This window comes from Hyperoodon ampullatus (genome assembly GCF_949752795.1).
Source record: "Hyperoodon ampullatus genome assembly, chromosome: 3".
Lineage (NCBI taxonomy): Eukaryota > Metazoa > Chordata > Mammalia > Artiodactyla > Ziphiidae > Hyperoodon > Hyperoodon ampullatus.
Window position 1 is genome coordinate 51,431,020 of NC_136916.1, and position 15,331 is coordinate 51,446,350.

The 15,331-nt window shown below is 39.9% G+C and overlaps 1 protein-coding gene across 3 annotated transcripts in view; it reads right to left on the reverse strand.

Moving 5' to 3' along the window:
* RORA (RAR related orphan receptor A) overlaps nt 1–15,331 on the reverse strand; it is a gene marked incomplete at its 5' end in the record, with an annotated part of 726,551 nt that overhangs the window by 500,070 nt on the left and 211,150 nt on the right. The gene's annotated exons all lie outside the window — the stretch shown is intronic.

The following is a 15,331-nucleotide window of genomic DNA, read 5'->3' on the forward strand; positions in this document are numbered from 1 at the left end:
TGGAGACAGCAAATATCGAACAGATTGTAGCTGGGCGGGGTAGCCAATGGACAGGAGGGGCAGCTGGGAAGCTGGCTGCTGACCAATAAGGTCCTCTCTCTGCTGGGCTGTTGAGGTAGGTCAGCTGGTTTCACCCTTGTAATAGAAGCAAGGGGAGGGACCCAGAAGCCACATCCATGCTGCATGGGCAGCTGCACCTACGAAGGAGAAGTTCGTCGTAGGAAGGATGGGTACCACATTTTACCATCCTCAAAGCTTGAAGTTGCGTGCTGCTTCGTGTGCCAACTTTAACTCCCGGCTTTCATCTCCCAGGGAAAGGTGCGTCAGCATGTTGGAGTTGTAGCCTCTGAGCCCATAAGCCACCTCTAAGTAACATAGAAGCAAGGTAGGAAGGGAAAAACAACATCCCACTGCGATCTCAGCCATATTTCTTCCACATGGCAAGTTTCATTTTGTTTAATTTAACAATAAACTCATTATATTAACTTAATTCAATAGAAGCAGCAGGGGGGATTTCTCCTAATTTAATCTTGGGCTTTGAGGAGCCTTGCTTGGCGCTAAAACAATGCCATGCAGAGAAATTAAAGGGCTTGTATCATATTGAAAAAATACCCTAGAGTTTCAGAGCGTAGCCTACCTGTAATTTAGGAACTAGTCAGCCCACTTCTTACTTTATCCAAAACATCATCTAGTCAGAGAGATAATCTCTGCAAGCAAATCGTTCTCATGAATGATGCCTCTTTAGGATTTAAACTCGGAGAAGTGATCCTTTCATCCTTGGAGCTGATGTTCTAATTTGAAATGGAGTTATTGGATGCACCCAGCAAGGGAATATAAATATCTTGTGCTTACCAATGTCACAGAACGGGTTTTCTGTAAGTCACTTGAAAATACAAGGACGTAACTATCTAACATTTATCACTGTGTGTCCATTATGAAAAATTATATAGCATTCAGTCTTAAAAGAAAGTTGTGGGCTTCCCTGGTGGCGCAGTGGTTGAGAGTCCGCCTGCCGATGCAGGGGATACGGGTTCGTGCCCCGGTCTGGGAAGATCCCACATGCCGCGGAGCGGCTGGGCCCGTGAGCCACGGCCACTGAGCCTGTGCATCCGGAGCCTGTGCTCCGCAACGGGAGAGGCCACAACAGCAAGAGGCCCGCGTACCGCAAAAAAAAAAAAAAAAAAAGAAAGTTGTTTCTGATGATTAGCCATTATAAGAAACAATGTCTACCCTTTAAAAAAAATCTTGAGGGGATGGAAAAGACTATATAATCTGCTGACCTAATGATTTGAAATCTGGAGATTCCAAATTCACACACACACACACACACACACACACACACACACACACAATGGCTAGAGACCTAACAATAGTTTTTGTCCCCAGCTGGCAAGAAGAATTAACAAACTCATTAATTAGGATCCCATTGGTGCTGGTATTGAATATATATGAAGGCAGGCCCACTCGAGGGTTCCAGCTGGGAGATGCAAACTTTTCAAATTCAAAGACAAACTAGATTTATCTTTGATGCCTTCATATGCTGAGTGTGGTCCTACTGACCATGTGGGCTTGTGTGTATCTGTGAGGCCCGTGAATATTTATTGAATCAGGCACGTTTTAAAGTTTATTTCATGTCCTTTCAACTGCAAAATGCAAAACAAGGTCACCATGGGAGTGGAGAATAGAGCCAGCTTTGAGGAAGACTTTATCCTTATCCCAGATTGCTTTTAGAAGAAGAAAGAAATTGGCTGAAATGTGAGAAAAGGTACGGATAATAGTTCCAATTCACTCCAGCAGAGGCTAACAAGGCCTGGCCTCTGCCCCTGGTGGGAAGGAAATGAAACAGGGGAGCTGATGGGAGAAAGGCACAGGCGTTGCCCTGGCTGCCGCTTCCCCCTCTCTCTCTGTCTCTGCGTCTCTCTCACATAGACTCACTCTAAGGCTCTTTCAATCTCTCCAAAGATGAGAAATCTTTTCTCGAGGTCAAAAACAAAAAAAATTTGCGGGTGGTGGTGGGGACCAAAATCCCAACATGGAGGATCCGAAGCAACAGGGAATTCTCTCACAGGTTTCAGAACCCAGAGTGAAGAGAACTCAGATGAGCTGAGGTTTCAACTATGTAAAGTGAGAAAAATCCTTCTCACCCTGTCAGTTTACAAACAAGAAGGTCTTCCTAGGTTTAGGGCATTTTTTTTCTATTATTTAAATTCCTTGTTATGCATTTGCTTTCTTTATTGACAGCACTTCTTGTTATGGGAAAGTGTAATTTGCCAGAAAGAAAGGCAGAGAGAGACAGAGAGAGGGAGGGAGGGGAAGGTAGGTTGGGGAGGGAGACAGACAGAGACTAATACCAGAATCCAAACCACACAGCAAGGGGGCAGGTCCTATTAAAGGATTCTTTATGCTTAAAATGGAGTCTTATTTTTCCCATCTAAAAATAAGCCTGTGACCTTTTGCATTCTCCAGACCATACGTATTTCTGCAGCATCCAGAGTCCCAAGGCACACTGGGCAGAGAGAGAGCTGAGGGCTGTCTGGTCCAGGTCCTCAGAAGTACTAAGAAGTACACCTGTCAGAGAAGCAGCAGCCAGAATCAAGAGAAATAATCCACAGAGACCTGGGCGGGGGGCATTCTGAACCCCACTTCCTCTGTCAGTTATTGATTAAACCTCTTATGCATACATACCTACTCCAGGAAAGCTGAACTTTAATTTTATGCCTCCTACAGAAAAGAGATGATACAAACTTGCGAGTAAATAACAGTAAGCATCATAAGAAGAAAAAATACCTGCATGCGTTCTCAGTGTCAGATTTTTTTTTAAGTCCAAAGAAATAAAAAAGAATGTCAAACCTCACTTACAATCAAAGAAATGCAAACCAAAATGTGTTACACTTTTTTAAACTTATCCAATTAGCAAAGATGAAAAAGAAAGATAATACCAATGTCGGTGAGGGTTTGTGCAAACAGACATTCTCATGTCTATTTAGAGTGGGAATATAAATTAGTAGAATTTTCTGAAGTTAAATTAGGTAACATGTTGAAAATGCCTTAAATGTGTAGATTCCAGTGCAGCAATCACACTTTTAGAAGTTAACTGTATCAGTCATATTCAGTAGGATGTTCATCCCAGCATTGTTTAGAACAGAAAACAGTTGGAAACAATCTGAGAGCCCAACAGTGTGACAACCGGTCACGTCAATTGTGTTACATGCATACAACGGACGTGATTAAGAGTCATACCTAGGGCAGCAGTGATGAATGAAATGGGAAAAAAATGTTCAGGAAATGTTGCTAACCAAAGGGGGGAAAAGTCTAAAAGAAAGCTAGCTAGCTAGCTGTCCGTCTGTCTTTCTCCCTATCTGTCTGTCTATCTAATCTACCTACCTACCTACCTACCTATCTATCCATCCATCCATCCATCCATCCATCCATCCATCATCCATCCATCCTGCTTACTGTATGCTACTGAAACACTCCCAACAACCCCATGAAGTATGTACTATTATTGCCTTTTCACAGATAAAGAAACTGGTAAACAGGGAGTGGAAATTTAAACTCAGGTAGGGGCTGGTCTCAACCACACAAACTTTCTCTCTGACGTGAAAATGACTGGGTGTAAGTCTGGGTACATGTGTCCTTCCTTGGGAATACATCCACTCTAAAATGTCCATAGTCATCTCTGAGGGGTAGGCTCCAGATGATTTTTGGTTACTGTTTTGTGCTTCTCTGTGGCTTTCATGATCACCACAATGAGCGTGTATTTCCTTTGCAACTAAGAAAAAAAAATAAAATGAGCTCTTCTTTCAAGATAATACTCTGACTGTGATCATCTGACTCCTTGGGATCCAGGAGGATTCAAGAAGAGGCAGGAAGTAGCTGACAGACTACTTCCCAAATGGACTCTGGAGTCAGGCAGCCACTTATTGGCCATATGCCCTGGGAAGGGTCACTTAGCCCCCTAATGCAAAGCAAGAAATAAAGTGCAAAGGCACCCCACGTATAATACTTGCTCAGTAAATGCTGTTTCCCCTTTCCCTAGCCAGTCTTCTGGAACACACCAATCCCAGAAGTGGCATTCTCCAAGCTATGCCTAATACATAGTTTTCATTGTCTTAGGGAAGACCACGGACTTAAAATCAAAGGGAAATATTATATATTCTGCCTGAAGAATGCCTGACTATCAATGCCCATTAGATTTGACTGGCCTGTCCCTCCCCTCCCAAATTCCAGCCTTCTTCGAATTACAGTCCTCAGTCTTTTAAGTTATTCCTTTCTCTAAACTAGGAAAGGTATACAACTGAAGTGTCACAAAAAGCCTTCCAAGAAGGACATGGACACATAGTTTTAAGGGAGTTAACTTCCAGAATCTTCCTTTCTCTAAGATTCTGTCCTCAATTTGTCTGCATACACCTGTGCTGAGGAGTTCATTCCAGCACACTCACCTGCCCCCTTGCCCCTTCTACACCTCCTTCTCCTACTTTGCAGCAGAAAGACATCACTCTCACCCATCGCATATCTACTGGGCCAACCTGCCCAGAGCCATGAACAGCACCGGAGGGCTCCAGAAAGGACCAACTTGATATATGGGTTAAAAGTAAGCCTCCTGTCATCAAGGTGACTAATAAGGCCAAGGTGGGTAGGGCTTTGGGTCTTTTGTAAAGAGGTAGACAGCCCATTAGAGCCAAGAAAGTCAGTGAGGACTACTGATGGCTGTACAGCCTTCTCACAGCCAGGCCACAAGCTCAGGGTTCCCCAGCTCCAATCCTCAGTCTCAGTCTCTCTCAAATCTCTCTCTCTCTCAATCACTCTCTTTCTCTGACAAATATTTATTGAACAATTACTCCCTTAAAAAGAAAAAGTCAAAGTAAGGACCTACTATATAGCCCAGGGAACTCTACTCAATACTCTGTAATAACCTTCATGGGGAAAAGAATCTGAAAAAGAGTGGGTATATGTATATTCATCACTGAATCACTTTGCTGTAGAGCAGAAAGTAACACACATTGTAAATCAACTATACTCCAATAAAAATTAGTTTTTAAAAAATCAAAAAACCCCTGTCCTCACAGAGCTACATTTTAGTCAAATTCAATCTGAATTCAGGAGTGATATGGTTGTCACAGGGATGCATATTAACATATCGAAAAACATGTTCATTGAAAAATGAAGTCGGACTTTTTCTGACACAAAATAAATCTGCCTTGGCTGGCTGATTGAATAATGAGGACAGATAATTAGGGCATATTATCTATGCACTGAATGAACTAAATCTGCAGATCCAAGGTTTGAGGAATATGTATTTATAGAATGTGATAAAAGCATTTTTTACCATAACTATATAAAAATATTGTTTGGCAGGCCAAGGTTTATTAAAATTAGCAACATTTCTAAATTACCAACACTTTCTAAGTAGATCAAGTTAAGCAGCATGTCACTAAGTGAAAGAGTAATTATTTAAGGAATATAATTTTTACCCAATTAATGTCTTGCTAATATAGCCTTTCTGATACACATTTTTTGGTATACACTGAGAAAGTTGAATGGTTAACAAATGCTTTTGGAAGTCAGGTGCCCACTAATTCTTTGCTTTTTGCAAAATCAAACAAGACCTAACCAACCGAGAGATGACTAAATATCGCTGCTGGTGTTTTGGGCTAATTCAGGACTTAAAGATAGAAATGATATTGTTCTAACAGAACTCCATCTGTCCCATCACGTAATATGTAGACAATGTTTCTCACCACTTACATCATAAAAACTAAAACTAGGAATAGAACTGATGATGAACCTTTAAGCAATAAATAAGATTCATCCATGGGTTAAACTAATTGGAAGTAAGGCCTCATCCATCTCATTAAGAAACGCATTTCCAATAAATGTTTACTCTTTGTGTTTAATAGCTATCAAAATGTTTAATACACTCATGTTGCTTTAATCAACTTGGTACTAAAAATTATTGTAATAATCAATTTAGAAGACTATTACTTAGAGTTTTTGATCACGGAACTTCTAAAATTTATTTTTACACATTTTTATTGCAAAGGATTATGATAGCAGTAGCAATAAAAGACTTTTAAACATAAAAATATGTAACAGGATAAAATTTCACAGGGGAAATATAATAGAAATACAAGTTTTTAAAAAGATGTAACATTTTTGACTGTTAAAGAACAGCTTATTCATGTATTTTAAAAAATGAACGATGGTGAATATTCACTCAAAACACTTGGATTTCACTGAATGCATTTTCAAAGGCGATCAAACAGTTTTATTGAAAAAAACACCAATATTTATAATTTGCCAGCAATTATATCCTCTTCAACTATTTACACTTATGATGAAAAAATTTTAGTGGTAAATTTTAGAAAGGCACATAAAAATCTCAAAATTCTTTTTTAGGGGGTAAACAACTGAAAAACAAGTGAAATCTAGTCTACTACATTTCATGGCTATCCTTTTTCCTCTATGAGACCCAAGAGAATGACGTTTATTTTATTGGGTTTAAGGGGGCTAAAGAAAAATACTTGATTTAGTCCTCTCAGGAGATCTGGCCTCACCCCACCTGCTGCCACAGGCCAGGTGTTGATTGGCTCTCCCGTGAAGCAGGTGCTCAGAGCACATAAACAGGAAGAAGCACAGGGCAGCTCTGAGGCCAAGGGTGATGTCTGACATTGGGTAGCTCCTTGATGGTGGAATAGATCTGACTCATAGAAGGAAAGAAAAACTGAGTTTCCCATCTGTGACTTAAAGCAATAGTCAAGTAATTTATATTTATCATTCGTGGGAATAGAAGAAATCCTATGGAAAAAAATTAGCATGCAGATGGAATTCTCTTTTGCTCATATCTGACTATTTACCACCTTTTAATGCTTTATCCTTGACTTCATTAGTCCAAAATTCCACAACTAAGTACACTATGTTATTTAGAAAGTTGCATGCATTCACGTACAATCAAACAATAAAAAAGACGTGGCAATAAATGATATAGAAGAATTAGCAGGATGCACACACTGCCTTTCCTCCTCTCTGCCAACTCAGACCAGGGGCAACTTCAGAAATAGGAAGTTACCCACTCAACGCAGTTAGAGAGAGAGACAGAGGGTGTGAGAACCAGGTCCTATCACTCACCATCTTAGCCATTCAGAGCCTTGGTTTCCCTATTTATAAACTGGAGTTCAGAAGCACACCTTGTCTACTACTTCGCGTAACTTCTCTGAGTAGCAAATTTAAAGACGAATCCAAATGAACAGTATACACCATGACTGATTCATCATTTTGAGTCTTAAATGCCTTTCTATGCCAACGTCTTTGGAAGAAGAACCTTAACTCAGTGTTCTCCATTCCATTCTCTGTCCTGCTGTCACCTCATTCTCAATAAAGCAGTCCATTTGGATGGAAGGTGGATACAGAGAGTTGTCACTGATGTCATAAACATAGACAAAAAATTTACTATAGGGAAAATTCACACTGCAATGGAAAGCTAAGGCTTGCAGCCCTCGTTTCACTACAATGAAAGAAACAGCCATGGCTACGGGCACAGTCCTCTTCTCAAACAAGCATGGTTTGTGTAGATGGGTACACCAAGACAAAAGATGTCTCTACCTTGATTCATCTTTATGACACAGAAAAGAAAAACTGGCAAATTAATTTCCACTTACAAGGTCAAGACTAATCACTGATTTCAAGTCAGATGGATTGTCTTAATAAAGCTGTTAACAACAATGAGAAACGGAAACATCTGATTTGTCCTGTTTCGATCTCATCAATCTTCAACTGCAATCCAGGAGCCAAGATTACTTAACACTTTCTTTAACTGATTTCCATACATAATGCCAACGCTCTCTCTTGAGGTAAAACATTATAAGTCCTGACATTATTAACTTGGACAATTGGCACATAAAATGATCCTAATTCATTAATTTGGTAATTGACATTCATTGCTTTGGACATGGACTTCAACACTGACAGTCTAGTGTTTACTGGTAGGAAATAAAAACCAAAATAGAGCACGTAACTGTGCAGATCTGGCTGCAGCTTGGAAAAAAAAAAAATCAGGGTTTAAAATTCTCTGAACATGAAAATGAAAAACACAACTAATAAATAGTTGTGTCGCCTTTTAGTCTTTGCCCCCAACTGCACTGCTTCATTTTTAACATATGTTTAACTGCTTTTTTTTTTTTTTTTTATTAAACTCATATTTAGGCAGAGAGGAACAAGCTTACCACATATGCTTTGGGTTATATCCTAACTATTCCCTGTCAGATGGTGAGTTAAAATGAAAAGACGCTGGGAGAGAAGAATTAAATTTAAATCTAGCTTATGAAAATCCCTAGCTTTGGGGAGGAAGAGCCTATGCTTGAAAGCATTTGGGACAATTTCTGTTGAGAATTTTTCAAGGCACAATAGAACCTGAATCTAATAGTATCATGAAGAGGTTCTGTTTCAAGTAGAGTCATGTTGAGCCCCATTGAAAAGGTCCTTGAAGTACTTAAATTATCCCTTTAAGTGCCCATCTGTAAGAATGGTACACACCCTAGACCATATTCCTGGCTTATAAGGTTCTGGTGAAAATTAGTGACCTGGTAGTATCAGGACCTAGCTGCAAGTGGGTGCTGTAAACAAAAAGAACAGTCCATGACTTTTCAGAGCTGGGAAATGAGGACTGTTGGCTGGGAGCACCCAAATGAATTGATTCCTTGAGATGCTTCCTTCCCATTGTGCTTACATCATGAGCCTGGTCCTTCAGTTCTGTTTTGCTATTATTCCAAGACCCTGACTTAGATTCCATTCATCTTCTTGATTAAGTCAAGCGCCTCCACCCCATCATGTCACTTCAACACTCTTTAAGGCTTGTATGATGATTCCCACGAGTCTGATGAAGGTCAAGTGACAAGTCAAAGGTCATGCAGGCAAGGAAGGGGCGGAGCTGGGGACTGAATACAGATCTTCTGATTTCCAAATCCAGCATTTCTTCCTGCTTCCTCATTCCACTGCACACACATCTGGCTTCTTATCCATTCCTTCCTATCTCCATTTCCTATTTCTTTCCTTCTCTTCCCACTATCTAGATCTTTCACATTCTTCTTCTTTTTTTTTAAAGAGTTTTTTTACGTGGACTATTTTTAAAGTGTTTATATTGAATTTGTTACAATATTGCTTGTGTTTTATATTTTGGTTTTTTGGCTGCAAGGCATGTGGGATCTTAGCTCCCTGACCAGGGATTGAACCTTTACCCCCTGCATTGGAAGGTGAAGTCTTAACCACTGGACCTCCAGGGAAGTCCCGACACATTTCTCCAGAATTCTAAGAGAAAGATGGAAATTTGAAAAGAAATTCTAATAATGATATCCCAAAACTAATGGTGTCAAGAAGAATAAAATAATAAAACATTTTGCATTTGTTATTTGTTTTTAAATGTATAAATCTTTTCTTCTTTAAGTATGTTAGACTAGTGGTTTCAAATAGAAACTATAACCTAAAGAACAAACAGAAGTGACATTCCGTTCTATTTTCTCAAGGGAGATGTTGGGAAAATACTCTTCTTGAAAGTGTATCTGCAAAATCTTTCCCATATACACCCAGAAAAAAGGTTTTAAAAATGTATTAGCTATTTGACACATAAAGTAGATTGAATTACTCCAGCCATTGCTGGGTACCTGGCATTTACTAAGGTCACTTGAGCTATTCTGATTTATGAGAGTTTAACCCCAAGCAGGGTAGGTTTAACCAAGCTTGCTGCAAGTGCCCACCTAAGGATTCTTTCAGCAAACAAGAGGAAATATTCTTCAGCTAGAGTTCATGCCTTCCCAGGAATGATGCATTAACTTGCAGAGAATGTGCCCTCTGTTTTCTCCACAGCTTACTTCAATTTACATCTCTATCAAAGCCAACAGAAAAGCTAGATCACCTAGTCCAGCCAACTGTATGGAAAGCACGGGTATGCAGTCCAAGCTTCTCAGTGGTGTAGAGCTTCTGATCCCCAGTAGACAATTATAGAAAACATGACTGTGACATGCCACCTCCACCATACTTATTGTGAGCCTCTGTGCCTCAGTTTCCCTACCTCTGAAATGGACATAATAACAGCATTTATCTCACAGGATCGTTTGGAGGATTTAATGAATTCATCCAAGCGCAGCACTTAGAACATGTGCTAGATGATGGTATTAATTACCCCATGCATTTAGCAGATGCTTTCTCCATTTATTCCTACAGGACACCCACACTGGTACAAGGATTTCTGCTGACAACCTTCCTCCCCACTCTGAATCCCAATACTAAAATACTAACTTGTCCTGCTGCCATATTCCCTTTCAATCCTACGCTTAACTAGCTAAGATTCAGCGCCAATGTGATAACCAGACAAAGGAATTTGTAAGCCACCTAATGTATTTTCTCTCCCAGGTAAAGGAATGCTGTAATTCAAATGAAATTTGCATGTCTCAGGAAGATCCTTAAGTAACTGCTTTAATGGAAATTTCAGGTAAGCCAGAAAATGTTTTTTGACAAGATACCACTTCTCAAGTACCTGGCAAAAACTATTTCACTACACCAGGTAGTCACCTAACATCCTGATTAGTTGGCTCCAAATTTTAACCACCATCACGGGCCAGTAGTAGCTTGGGATGACAAACTTCTCTGAAATCTTTCTGGGGACATGTCTTCAATTTAGAGCACTGGGCACCAAACTATGAACCAAGGAAACTGCATTCTCTTTCCAGGGCCACTGTTTACTCACTGAGTTGTGTTGGACAAGTCACTTTACTTTTGCAAGCCTCAATTTTCTCATCTGTATCATGGGAACAATAATATGTACTCACAGTACTACATAGCCTGAGAGCCAAATCCGCCCTACCACCTCTTTTTATAAATAAAGTTTTATTGGCTCACAGTCATGCCCATTTGTTTAGGAACTGCCTAGGGCTGCTTTCCTGTGCTATTACAGCAGACCTGAGTAGTTGTGACAGAGATCACACAGTCTGCAAAGCCAAACATGTTTAACCACCTGACTCTTTACAGAAAAAGTGTGCCAACTCCTCTGGAAGACTGCTGTGAGAAACCAATAAAATGACTGATCTGGAAGTGCTTTATAAACTGCGATATTTATGTAAAATGTAAATCTATATTACTGCCTTTTCAAAGTTTATAGGCAATTACTGTGCCACTCACCCCGTGGCTGCATTCTTCCAAGCTAAGCAATCCCAACCACCTCGAGTCTTTTTCCTATTAGGTCAGGTTTAAATTTCTTTCACTGCCTTTGTTGCTGGGTGGGGTATTTTTGGACTTGCTCCAGTTTCTCCTGTTCATTTTTCTTTTAAATTTTAATTAATGTATAGCATACTGGAAAGGTTATTATCTGGTTCTCAAGTGAAATCCAAGTTAATACAGCCAAGAACTGGGTTGGCTTTTTAAATAACAGCTCTGTAATGAAGCACTCTTGGTCAAGTAGAAAGAGCACAGTTTAAAACCAGGTAAGTCATTTACAAACTGTAAACACTTGAGCAGATGATTTAACCTCTCTCAACCTTAGCTTCCACATCTAGAAAATGAGAGGAGAAATTATATGGAGCTTAGAGAGTTGCTGTAGAGATTATAACAATGTATTTGTAAATGAACTGACTTATACAGAATGCCTGGCACATAGTAGGTTCTAGGACAGGCTATGAATGCCCTTCTCACATCCCTGACCTCTCTGCCACAAAAGTGCTCAGACAATTTTAAATTTGTGAGTCCATTTATTGGACATCAGAATCCTGCCTTACATTTGTCCCTACTGAACTTCAACTTGCTTTTGATTTATTGAGGTCACTTTGACTTCTTTTCCTGTCTTCTGAGGAGTTAGAATTTATGCCTTTCTGCATTTGTATTCTGTGGACCTTATTTCCAAAGGATGAAGGAACAAGAGAAAACACAGGTTAACCAGGGTTATAAGGCTAGCTGTCTAAGGCAAAATTAAGTGTAGATTTGGTCCAATTATTCAAAACCCAAAACAACAAAATGGTTTGGCTGTAACTATCTAAGGCTTAAGAAGCGAAATATGTTTTCCTCTCAATTTTTCACTTCACACTAACACAGACCAGACCAAAGGGGTAGAAAGACAAATCCGTGGTCAAAATGAACAGCATGACTGGGGGCAGTGGAGGGGGTGGGAATGAATGTGAAACATGTGACTTTTCTCCCCAGAAAGGTCTCACCAGTTTTTAAATGCTGCTGCCTTTCCAAGGTTTGTTTTGGGATTGTTTTAATCTGAGACATTTTATCTACTAAAAGCTTAATTTTTATGCTCCATTTTCTACATTTTCCTCTAGCGTCTTCGATTCTCGGCATTTACAGGAAGCACCAGATCTCCCCCACTAGCCTGGAGCTTGTTAAACTACCGCAAAATAAGATATAAGCACCTCATTAATTACCATCATCAAGAGAATTAGTGTGCCTATCGATAAATATTAAAGTTGCAAATTCCATCTCTAAAGAATGTGTTTGCCATGCCCAGGTACTGGATGCCTTCCCGCCTGAGACAGATCTCAATCACAGAAGGCAAGGAAAGCCCTGGCGGCAGATTCTATTTTAATCCAAGGATTTGAGGAGGGGACTTGTCTGCCAACTAAGGATTAGTTCTTTTCCTTGGAGTCTTGCGAGTTTGAAAACCAGCTAAAAACGCCTATGAAAATGTAAAATGCCTAAATCAGCATTGTGGGAATCATTTTAAATGTGTTGACAGAGCCGCTCTTATAAATTGACATTAATGCAAAATTTTTTAAGTAAAGAAAAATTAAGTATGTTGAAATGCACAGAAAAATGTTTGGAAGAAAGGCTTTTTGCTCAACGGCAATTCCGAATTTTCTAATACCAACAATAATGATTACACTAGTTAGTGGTTATTGAATAGCTATTAGGTATAAGACACGATAGTGAGGACTTCACCTGCTCCCCTGTTGCCCCCCAAACTCTAGGAGGCCCATGCTATTATTATCCCCATTTTACTGACTAGAAAACTGAGGCTTAAAGAGGTTAAAAAACTTGCCACAGATCACAAATCTCAGCTTTTTAAAATCAGCCACATACATGGGAAGATACTGAACAATTCTGAGAATATGCTCCAAATGACACAAAATAATTATACGCTTGTAACAGAGCCATTGCAGTCTTAGGCTGCATTATTAGAATTAAAGTGTCCAGGGCAAAGGAGATGATGTTTTGTCTGACTCCTAAGACCTCAGCATCCATCTGGGTGTCTGTGTTCAACAGCATGAACACAGTTACACGGGATATGGATAAACCCGGGGGAGAGGGGCAGAGATGGTGAGGAGACTTGAGTCATGACACCTGAGAAATGACAAAAGGAACCAGCAGTGGTCGCCTGGACGAAGAAGAGGACCAGGCTTAGCGAGAGGTCATAGGCAGTGTAAAAAGTAAGAGCACTGACCTGGTTTCAAGTCTCACCTTTCTCTCTTACTAGCAGCACAATGTGGAGTAAGTTGTTCATGCTCTCTAAGTCTTAGCCTTCTTGTCTCTAAGATGGCACGAATACAGCACTTAAAACTCAGAGGGTTCTTGAGAGAATCAGATGAGATTATATGAGTAATATATAAGTAATCAGCAAAATCACTGCAGGAAACTGGGTTCCCAGGGTGAATAGGTGGCATGCCAGCAAAGGCTTCCATAGTCCCAAAGATGTGGGAAATGTCAACTTAAAGAATATTAAGAAGGAAGGTTTTTATTCTAGGCATTGTGGCTCTCCAAGAAGAGGTAAAAGGATGTAACAATTCTCAGACATGTTTGGTTAGAACCATTTTTAAAGAACATTCCCTAGAAAGAGTGTGTTCTGCAGAGCAAGCTCTGGGTCCCATGACTACAGAAGAGCCTACGCATCAGAAGGCATGCCTATCATCATCTGATGTCGAGAAACCACACTCCCGGGAGTCTGCCCAGAGGTTTTGGGACCCACAGAGGGAAAGAAGAGCCCAGTGTGACAAATTTGGGGGCAGGATGCAACACAAGGAATGTGCCTGGTGGCCCAGGACATAAGTCAAGAAGTAGCTCATTCCAAGGAAACTGGCGAAGCAGTCCCCAGGTAAAAGATCTTTTTTAAAGTAAAATGGCCCAGATAAACCTGAGATTCATTAAATGAGACCTGAAAATAAGGTTGCCCCATATAGACTCATCCAAATACACATGAATGAATACAGAAATGAATGAACACTTTTATTTCAAGATTATCCCCTCTCTTTTAAAGCATATAAAAAAATCACACCATTACTATTACCATTGATTATTACTACTGATAAAATTATAAACAACATCAAAAAGTGTATCAGTGGAGCCTTTCTTTCCCTAGTTGAGGAGATCACATACATGGGATCCTTTTGCCTCCTGTGGCTTTATTTGTTGGCCTGACCTCAAGAGTTCCATTGGAATGTGTTACACACAAACAAGTTCCAAACGAGAGAGATGTGACAGAATCCAGGACAGGCTTTGTGTAGACATGGATTTTCACATGCTTATTCAAAATATTTGCTGTCAGTGGTACTTGGTTAAAGTGATTGTTACATAGAGCATGGCTAACTTTTTTATGTAAATGAAATGCAAATGTATGCAATGTTATCTTTAATGCAGATGTAGCAGAAAGTATTAAGATATGCTGAGAGCCTAATTAGGTCCTACATCAAAAACTATACATAAACTTGACTCCAATGTCTCAAGAACACAAATTGAGTCCAGAAATCCCAGTTTGCAAGCTTAAAAAAAAGATGTACATATATATTTTAAACCACAGTTCTTTTTCTTCTCCCTTTTCTAAGACTGAGCACTTAAAAGTATGATCTTAGAGAGATTTCAGCTTGGGAGAGGGGGTGTGGAGTGGGTGGGAAATGAGTTTCTTTCTAGCAAAAACCAGGAAGCAGAAAATCAACGGCAACCCCCCCAAAAAAGGCAAAACAAAGCTGTCTTGTGCTTTCCGTCTCCGTATTAAAAATGACTTGCCAGAAAAGCATATTTTTGCATTTATTTCCATTTCTAACCTTCCCAGAGACAAACACATGTGCATTCCTTCCTAATTGCTGGTATAGTAAAACCTTATGAATTTCGGCTCCACTCATTCCCCATGTTGAGCATTCCCACAGGGATGAGGCAGAAGCTGGCCTTTTACCTATGGGGTGAGAGGGTTGGTAAAGCAAAGAAACATCCTGACAAGTACTGAAGCTCACACACTCAACTATGTCAGGGAATAAGCCCTTCTCAAGCCTTTTAGAAACATCGTTGTTACAGAAAATCGTAAAACTATTCAACTTCCTTTTCTATTTATTATAATAGATCCCCCCCACCAAAAAAA